Raw genomic sequence first — 10,028 nt, 5'->3', positions numbered from 1 at the left:
CCCCCTAAGGATCTACATCTGGCCACTGAACACCTGCCTGTCACCACGACCAGACCTCACAACAACATCACCATGAGATCACCACCAATGTGCCCATCCACTCCATCACACGCGAGTGCCCAATTTCCATTCCCACTTCCTTTTACCTCGATTTACTATTATTCCCTGGTTATTCTCCTTCCACACAGTCTGCGCCAGTTAGTTGCGCTCCTTCCTTTGTTCCGTTCAGTATCATATAGTTAGGCACCCCGGTCTAATAATATAAGGAGCCACACAAGGGCCACGACCCCCCCCAAGGAGTGCGCTAACCAGTCAGTCTTAATTTTCCAACTTTCTATTCCCCTGACCTGTCGAGGCATGGGCTCCACAGCAGGTATGCTGTGGTATCTGGCACCAAGCCATCAATAACAGATCCTTTATGTCCTGTAAGGTGCAAGGTGGGGCCTCCATGGATCATGAATGTTTTTCCAGCACATCCCACAGATGTTCATTTAGATTGAGATCTGAAGAATTTGGAGGCCAAGTCAATACCTCAAATCCATCACACCAAGGCATAGAAATAAAGCACCGCTCCTCCATGGCTTTAGCAGGGGAAGGGCAGCCAGGTCCTCCCCGGCAGGAGTGTGTCCTCGCTCAAACCAAACAGGTATATACTACAGCAAAAATCAGGCTGCACTCTGTTCCACACTCAATCAGTTTATTGAAGGTTTGTCAGTGTCACCTGCCTGAGGTCCGCTCCTTGAACCCGTTGTTGTGTTCCTCAAACCATTCTTAAACCAATTTTGTAGTGTGGCAGGGCGCATTATCATGCTGAAAGAGGCCACTGCCATCAGGTAGTACCGTTTCCATAAAGGGGTGTAACTGGTCAGCAACAATGTTTAGTTAGGTGGTACTGTATGTGTTGAAGTAACAACCAAATTAATGGCAACACCCAAGTTTCCCAGCAGAACATTGCCCAAAGCATCACACTGCCTCCGCCAGCTTGCCTTCTTCCCATGGTGTATCCTGGTGCCATCTCTTTCCCAGGTAAGCGACACATGGACACCTGGCCATCCACTTGATGTAAAAGAAAACATGATTCATCAAATGTCAAAATATTCACGTGCTGTTTAATATATCCCACCTACTTCGAGTTGCCATTGTAACAAGACAATCGATGCTATTCACTTCACCTCTCAGTGGTCATAATGTTATGGCTGATCTGTGTACTGTATATGTGTAGTATAAAGGATGTCACAAAATATTCTATATGGTAAGAGGAAGCAGTTAACAGTAGGTTAATTTTAGGGTTGACAAACACATTCTCATAACATCAACATTTATGCAAAACAAACTTTTTAAAGGAGAAAGGACTTTTAGGTAATTATTTTTTTCTGAACTTTTCTAACTTGGTACAAACATGTAGAGAATAGTGAGGTGGTTTGGGTCAACTTGATCAATGGGCAACTGCACAACCTAAAATTACCAGTGGCAGTTGCAGCCTGCCTTATCTGTTCTGTAAACAATTAAAACACTGCACACTCGGCCAAACCACAATTATTAGGTATAATGTCTTAGCAATGCACAGGTATGGGAGCAGCAAAACCAACCCTGCCTTTAGCCATTAAATATAAATGTAAAAAGACATTGAAAACTGGATAAAATTTGAATAACATTCTATTTGGAAAATGTTAATTATTTGAACGTCTTAATTTAAGCTTTATTTAGAGGCACCACAATCAAACAATGAAACCTGCATCAGCATCCTATTGTAATCTTTACATCTTGAAAAAGCAACAGTGCCCCCTGTAGTTCACTTAGAGTAATGCTTATATGCTTTTAGTTTTATCTTATTGTATATTTCAATGTTAAATAAATCAATAATCTTTTAGTTTTATTGGTTATTATTTATAACTGGAAAAAAAATCTTTGCTGTGGTTTGATCACTACAAATTCATTGAAAAGTGTTATTTTCTTTTTTTCTTCCCATGAAGTTTATAATGTAAGTATTTGATGTGACATGCACAGCATGTGGTATGTAATGGATGTGCCAGAGATCTATTTTATGATATTGTTATATGTCTTCTCTGCCCTTTGGCTTAAATTCTCTTTTAGCCAGAACATTTAGAGAGGTAACATTTAATCAGCTCTGAGAAGCTTTAGAGCTTACAGACTGATAGCATCCTGTCAGACCAAATCATTGAAAGTGAATGGATTATTTTATGTTCTGTAGCAAGTATATACCTTCCAAAAACAGATACTGAAGGAAAAAAACAATATGGTCAAAATGAAATAAGGCAGAAAGTCAGATGATAAAAAGTAACATTTGCAATGCTAGATGTGGTTATCATGAAAATATGGAGATGTGGCAAACAGGGGAGCCATCAGAAATTTTGGGTCCCCTTACATGGCTTTAGGCCTCCCCCCCCCCCCCCCCCAAAAAAAAATGGCTCCAGTGAAGGGAACAAAAATACATTTTACAACGCAATGCAGAATACCACCAGCTATAGAGGAATACAACAAATCACAGAAATAATACATTATATGAATGTCTAAATGTGCCGATCTACAACAATGAGCAATGAAAAAAAAAATCAGAGACTTAAACAAATGTCAGTGAATAAAAATCAATCAGGTGTGAAGTCTTTAAATTTTCATAACTCTGAAAATGTCCATATATAGCAATAGTGATTAATATTTCTTGTTCCTCCACCAAATGCAACACACCAGATATAGGGTATTGATAGACCCCAACAAAAGGTCAAATCAGGCAATTCATTTCTTAACCAGGGATGGGGCCCTCAGCTCCAATCGCTCACAGATGTCCTCCAATGGTGTAATCAGACCAGCAAACAGATCTGTGTTAAGGTGCCCATACACTGCTCGATTCTCGTACGAGAATCGCGGGAAATCACGCGATCGTACGAGAATCGTGCAGTGTATGGAAGGCGTGCGACCGTTTCTGCTGTACGGTCGCACGTCTTCCGTCGAAATCCAGCATGCTAGAAAACCAGCCGGGAATCATACGATTCTCAGCGAGTTAGTGGCCAGCTGGTTCGACAACTGCCGAACGGGCCGGTGTGCGCACGCGCACACAGCCCGTTTGCAGTCATTGTAAGCCCGCCCCTCATTACAGTCATCGTAAGCCCGCCCCTCAGGGGGGCGAGCTTGCGATTATCGCAAGTACGATCTGCCTGTCCAAGATGGGCAAATCGTACGTTTTTTTAAGTACTTTACAACCCTCACAAGACAAAAGTCTTGCGAGGGTTGTAAAGTGTATGGCCACCTTAACACTTCTTTAGTAGGAAAGCAATAACCTCCAATCTTTATCGATCTGTAGCCCTCCTCAGCATAGGATGACAATACCAGGATCGTGTTAACCCAAAAAAGAAAGCAAAAAGCATAGCGCGTACCATCCACACAGAGTATGATTTATTAAAAGAAAATTAGTCACATAAAAGCAGTGGTAACATAGCATGGAATCTCTCTTAGGAGCTGATCCCTGATGAAATCACGCTGGACGTAATGCTCATAGGTCGGAGCATCTGACGTCACATTGATCTCTATGACTGACGGCCGCAGTCATTTGAAACACCTACACACACTCCATGCTATGTTACCACCAGCAGAGCACACCATAGATGCTACACAGCTCATCTGAGACTCTCTATGGTGGGCTCTGCAGGGGTCTTAGGTGGGCTGGTCGGGGCTGCATCTCCCTCCCAGCTCCTCTTACCTGCTCCTGCTGCTGGTGCCTGTACACCTGGCCTCCTCTGCCGCCGGACTGGCCGGAAGTGACGTGATGTCCCTTCCGTACGGTCAGAGATCAGAACACCGGCGGCGCTGCTGGGGTCCCAGACTCCTCTGAAGCCTCTGGATCGGCATTGCTGGGGCCCGACGCTGCTAGGGTCAGGCCCCCTCCAGCATTGTGGGGGACCGGCCGCCTCCTCCTCGCCTGTCATCGTCGGCTGATACCCATGTAAGGGTCCCGGGCCCCCCAGGCAGCCCAGGCCCCTTACATGAGTATCGACTGTACCCCCCCCCCCTGATGGCTGCCCTGGTGGAAAATATGTTACAAATGTAATCTTTCTAAATTTCTGTAAATGCTTTGAGGTGCAACAGATACATCAGCTTAAAATAAGTAGGATATGTGACTATACTTAGAGGAGCATATAAGTATTCACAATAGAGAAGCACAAGATTCAGGTCTATTCTTAATTTTGCTTCCGCGCAACCAAGAGTTGCCAAAAGTATACTATGATTGGTCACAGGTTTTAAAGTGGACTTTTTAATAAAGTTCACATGTTCCATAAATAGAAGGGCATGTGTCAGCACTAAAAAGTACTTTATTGTATTGCTATTTATATTGTATTGTATTGTACTTATATTTTATATATTGTCATGAAAATAAGAAAACTGCTGTTCCCGATCTCCCTGATATGACCAAGAACCTATGCTGAGGTCACATGGTCTTTGGCTACTAGAGTTTATTGTCATTAGAGACTGCACAGAGTCTGTTGTTTTCAATGAGGCTGTCTTGTCTATGAGGCTTTCAATAAGATAATAGGGTAACCACGTCACATCCATTTTGCAGCTTTCCTAAGCAGAAGAGTTAGTATTCTGACTCCGATTGTTGTATTAGCAATTTATTCCTTGCTGAGACCTCTATGCACGGCCTGTATAGGCAGATATATTTACTACGGACAATCCTTATCAGATAGCTGAACTCACCAAATACTTTTTCATCCACTAAATGCTTTATTGCATGCAGCAAGTCACAGCAGACAACAGGATGCAGTAGATGATTAACAGACACTATTTGAAGGTCAAGGATGATAATGTTTCCAAGCTAGCATGCACATGTGGTCCTGCTATAGGCAGCCATAACACTAACACTAAGGGGTCTATTCACGAAGCAGCCCGAAGGATCTAGCCGTAGCTTCGGCCGATCCTTCGGCTAGCTCCGGCCCCAGGACCCCTTCGGTGCAGTAGAACCGAAGTGCTGCTGTACGGGCTATTCACTATAGCCCGTACAGCTCCAGAACTTGGCCGAGCCGAAGGTATATGCCTCGGCTCGGCTGAGCGTGCTGAAAGCCGAAGCTGGTCGAGTGGCCGGCCGACAGCCTGCTTCTGACAGCTGGGCGGAGCCAGCTGTGATCTTACGGCTGGCTCTGGCCACTTGCAGAGAGATCAGCGTCCCTGGTTACCAGCTAACCAGGGACACTGATCTCCAGACAGCAAACTCTCCCGGGCGCACCGGTAGTCACCCGCTCCCAGCCGCCAAGGAGAGAAACACTGCTTTTTCTTTTTTTTTTTATTATTCTGACACGGAGCCGACATTGCACCCGCCCTCTGCTGCAGTTCTCCATCAGGTCCACTACTGATTGACAGCAGCAGAGGGCGGGTACAATGGTAGTTTGCTATTGGCTATTGCAAATTGAAATAGCCAATAGGAATCTAGCAATGCATTCCTATGGCCAAAACATTTTTTTTTCTATTCTGACACGGCTTCAGCCTGCTTCTGACAGCTGGGCGGAGCCAGCTGTGATCTTACGGCTGGCTCTGGCCACTTGCAGAGAGATCAGCGTCCCTGGTTACCAGCTAACCAGGGACACTGATCTCCAGACAGCAAACTCTCCCGGGCGCACCGGTAGTCACCCGCTCCCAGCCGCCAAGGAGAGAAACACTGCTTTTTCTTTTTTTTTTTATTATTCTGACACGGAGCCGACATTGCACCCGCCCTCTGCTGCAGTTCTCCATCAGGTCCACTACTGATTGACAGCAGCAGAGGGCGGGTACAATGGTAGTTTGCTATTGGCTATTGCAAATTGAAATAGCCAATAGGAATCTAGCAATGCATTCCTATGGCCAAAACATTTTTTTTTCTATTCTGACACGGCTCCGTGTCAGAATAAGAAAAAAAACAGAAAAAGCAGTGTTTCTCTGCTTGGCAGCCGGGAGCGGGAGACTCACGGAGCATCAGGGAGAGTTAGGCTTTTTTTTTTGACGGCAGCAGAACCGCCGGCCAATAGAAAACTGTTGGGCGTACCTAGCTGTCATTGCTAGCTCCGCACAATCGTTTTAAATTTTTCAACTTTTTTAACTGTTTTTCTGTGCTGCTCGGTCCCACAGAGAGACCGAGCAGAACAGCCGAGTCGAAATTCGGCTATTCACTCACTGCTGTTCGGCATGTATAAGAAAAGACCGAACAGCAGCGAGCAGCCTGCCGGAGGTTCGGCTCAGCCGATCCAAATGTTGGATCGGCTGAGTTGAACCCCTTCTGCACTTCGGGTCGGCCGAAAATGCTGAGCATGTTCGGCCGACCCGAAGCCACCCGATGTACGGCTGATTTCAGCCGATATATGGCTGAAATCAGCCGTACCAGCCTGAAGTGAATAGCTGAACAGCGTTCGTCTCACTTCACTTCAGGTCGGTCTTTCACTCGGCTGCCTACGGCAGCTTAGTGAATAGACCCCTGATTCTTGAAGAAGGGTGAACTACAACATGGTGCAATAACCAAAATGTACACAAGATGGCAGTATAATAATCAGCTATACAACCAGCTATAATGCATGACTTTAGGAAAATTAGATGTAAAATGTAAATTCTCACTTCCCATTAATATAGGTATTAACCATAACTATGCATTATGTCATATTTTGATGCAATTATTGTGACAGCACAGTCAGCATAGGTAATGGACAAAACTGGTTACCCTATGTACATATACAGATGCAAACCATCTATATAAAGACATTTTTAACAAATATTGAGAGGCATTGATATACTGTAGTTGTATACATTAAGCTGGTCACTTTCACAGAACACAGAAACACATAAAAAGATTGAAGAGACAATTAGGCCTGTTTAAAATACACTGCCTGGCCAAAGGGTCACAAAAAGGTTCCCACCTGGATTTATCTAAGTAAATAGGTAAGAGTCTTCCATTGGTTAATTACTGCGGTGATTAATATGTTTAATCTGGTAACAAATGTGGTAAGCTGCCTACCTGGTTTTTCCATCGATGGATTTTTTCTTCCCTGATAGTACGGGCATATTTCAAGATGACAATTCTTGAAATCGTGAAAGGGTGCTTCAGGGAGCAAGGGACATCATTATCACACTTGGATTTTCCACCACCGAGTCCAGACATTAACCCCATTGAGAATCTTTGGGATGTGCTGGAGAAGACTTTACACAGTGGTCTGACTCTCCCATCATCAATACAAGATCTTGGTGAAAAATTAATGCAACTCTGGATGGAAATAAATGTTGTGACATTGCATAATCTTTGGGAAAAGATGCCATGGCGAATGGGTGCCGTAATCAATGTTAAAGGTGGTCCAACTAAATATTAGGGTGTGTGACTTTTTTATCCAGGCACTGTACATGTAAATGGATATGAGCAACCATGAATTACCTTGCCCCAGAGATTGCAAATGACAAAGGAATGAGAACTGCTTGCTCTTATTCAGGTTTCAGACACCCAATTTGCAGGTCACATATTTAATTATTTTTAAAGTCTGTTCTGCTCACAGGATATGAGTGTCAATTTGAAGTCACAAAGTATCAAGCCCAAGAAACAATAAAATAATTAAATTCTTAGGGTCTATTTAAAAAAAAAAAATGACTTGCCTTTAACAACAAAACCTATGGAAAAATCAATAATTAAAGTCCTGTTCTTATGCCTTGGTCACTATACTATACTGATACTATTATGGAAGGTAAAGGTAGTTTTACTGGCTTCCTAATATCTATAGCTTCCTAACAGAGGAATGTTTTCCTCTGTTACCCTTCTGTTTTATGTCCTTGTACCTGAGTTATGTATACTCTGTATCTTTAAAAAAAGAAAAAACTTAATAAAATACTTTGACAATAAAGTCCTGTTCTTAATTTTCCTAAAGATTGAACCTAAATCTATATTTATACTGGCTTCTTGTAATCTTTCACAAAGCAAGACTTGGACAAGAGAGAGAGGGGCAACACTGAGCCAGTCAGGCTCTAATGTACTGTAATTAGCTGACAGATGAAGACAAGTGCAATAACACCAGTTGTGTAAATCTAAAGGCTATAGACCTAACATTCTGAAAAATCTAAAGGCGCATTGGCTATCCCCAGGTCCTCTGAGGCTTCCTTCACTTAAGGACCCACAAGAACAAGTAAGTGCTAATCAATGGCAGCCATCGACTGTATTATCTTTGAACCATGTTCTCAGCTTACCCAACAGTAAACTGCAAAGATCAATTTATGAGAAAAGCAGATACAAAAATGCAAAATTAGAGTCTAATCCTTAGAGCTTTTATAGTAAAATCAGCATATAACCAAGCTAAAAAACATTGTCTTACTCTGTCACATCCAATGCTTTTCTTTATGCAAATTACTTAATCAAGGGCCGAGCAGAGACAACGCATGCTGTTTCATCATTTTTGTTAATTGCTGGTAAATGTCTTTCCAAGACGAGTGATCATTTTATCAGTGTGGTGATGCTCCTTCACTGTCCAGTAAGCTAGGTGTATATTAGTGGCACAACTGTTCTGCTTAAATTGTATGAAAACCCTTAAGCTTTTGTTTTCATATGTTTGGCATCATGCCTAAACATGATGCCAACAGTGCCAAACAGTTCTTAAGTAAATCTTTTTTTTTGTAAATATGTTACAGATTTTTTTTACCTGGGGATCTCACTAGTAATGCTAACAAAAACACTAAGCCACTGCTTTGCAATTAGCAGCAGTGCAGTCAGCCTGTCATGGGAGCTGATTCAGTTAGCCATTAAGCTGCCTATTTGATAGACCTGATAGCCATCCTAATAGCCAACTGAAAGAGCGCACATGGCAGGCTTACGCTGCTGCTAATTGCAAGGCTTAGCATTGTCAGCTTGCAACAGGAAGTGATGTTACTGGCAGGATGTTAAGGTAAAAAGCTTTGCAAAAGACTCCCAAAAATGATTGTATACAGAAAAACGTGATCTCAAACATATTGAAAAATAGATTTTGGTTTTGACTGTCATGGAGTTTTCTACCCAGAGAGTCTGGCATCATGAATATTCTGAAGATAAATTGAGCCAGCAAGCAGGCACCCAGGTATTCCTGCTATGTGGACCCGAGACCACCATACATGGTAAGGTTAGCTCACGGGCCCAGTTTTTTGGGTAATCTATATATTGATATTTTTGAATATTCATATTGTTGAAAAACATGCTTCTAAATCTCTTTGCAGGCTGTAAAATGGTGTACTAGGTGCAGTGGTGGACACCATTAGCAAAGGGCTCCTCTGTGAAAACAAATTTTTCCCCCTCCCGCCCCCACACTGCCTTTGATACACAATTCACACACTTAGAAAATGTGACATAATGCAGTCTCAGTACTGATGAAGCAGGTGGTAAAAAAGATGCCCTCTGCTTAACACTTAGAGCTTGTTCACACCAAATCCGGACCAGATCTGCATGACTTTCTGCACAGTGTGTTTTCCCGGCCATTTTTAAAAAATGGGCTTTCAGTGCGTTCCAGGGCGTTTGCGTGCGTTTTTTATGCGTTTGCATGCATTGTAACTGCTCTGCATCTGCTCCGCGCTTGGTGTGACCAAGCCTTTAGAGGATTATACATGGCTGGAGAACTGTTGGGGCATCATGAAGAATGCTTCGCACCTGCCCTTTAATTGGGCAGTGTCCAGGTGTCCAAGTGACAGTGGAAGGGAGACTAAGCAGCTGCCTCCCTACATCTCATACAAATGGGCCTTAGAGTTCAGACCCAGAACATTCTGCAGCTGCACAATCTATGCAAATGTTACATCTACTCTTACCTAAGTTCTTTTTAAACATAAAACATCATGGTTTTTTTTCTCTAGAAACACAACATGCCCGCTGAAGTAGGGGCTAGAAAGTTGCATTTTGTACATCCCCAAAATTAGGTTACCCATGGATCTACATATTCAAAGCCTGAGCCTGGTCCTTAAATGGATATATCTGTTGTATGCAGGAAAGAGATATCATAAATGGTTTCTCTTTCCTCTGCACTAGCTCCTCCTACAAAGATGTAAGCCTAGGCCAGGGA

The sequence above is a fragment of the Nanorana parkeri genome, unplaced genomic scaffold (assembly GCF_000935625.1).
Source record: "Nanorana parkeri isolate BGI_ZX_2015 unplaced genomic scaffold, ASM93562v1 scaffold369, whole genome shotgun sequence".
Lineage (NCBI taxonomy): Eukaryota > Metazoa > Chordata > Amphibia > Anura > Dicroglossidae > Nanorana > Nanorana parkeri.
The sequence above is the reverse complement of the archived record's forward strand: the minus strand, read 5'-3'. Positions refer to the sequence as shown.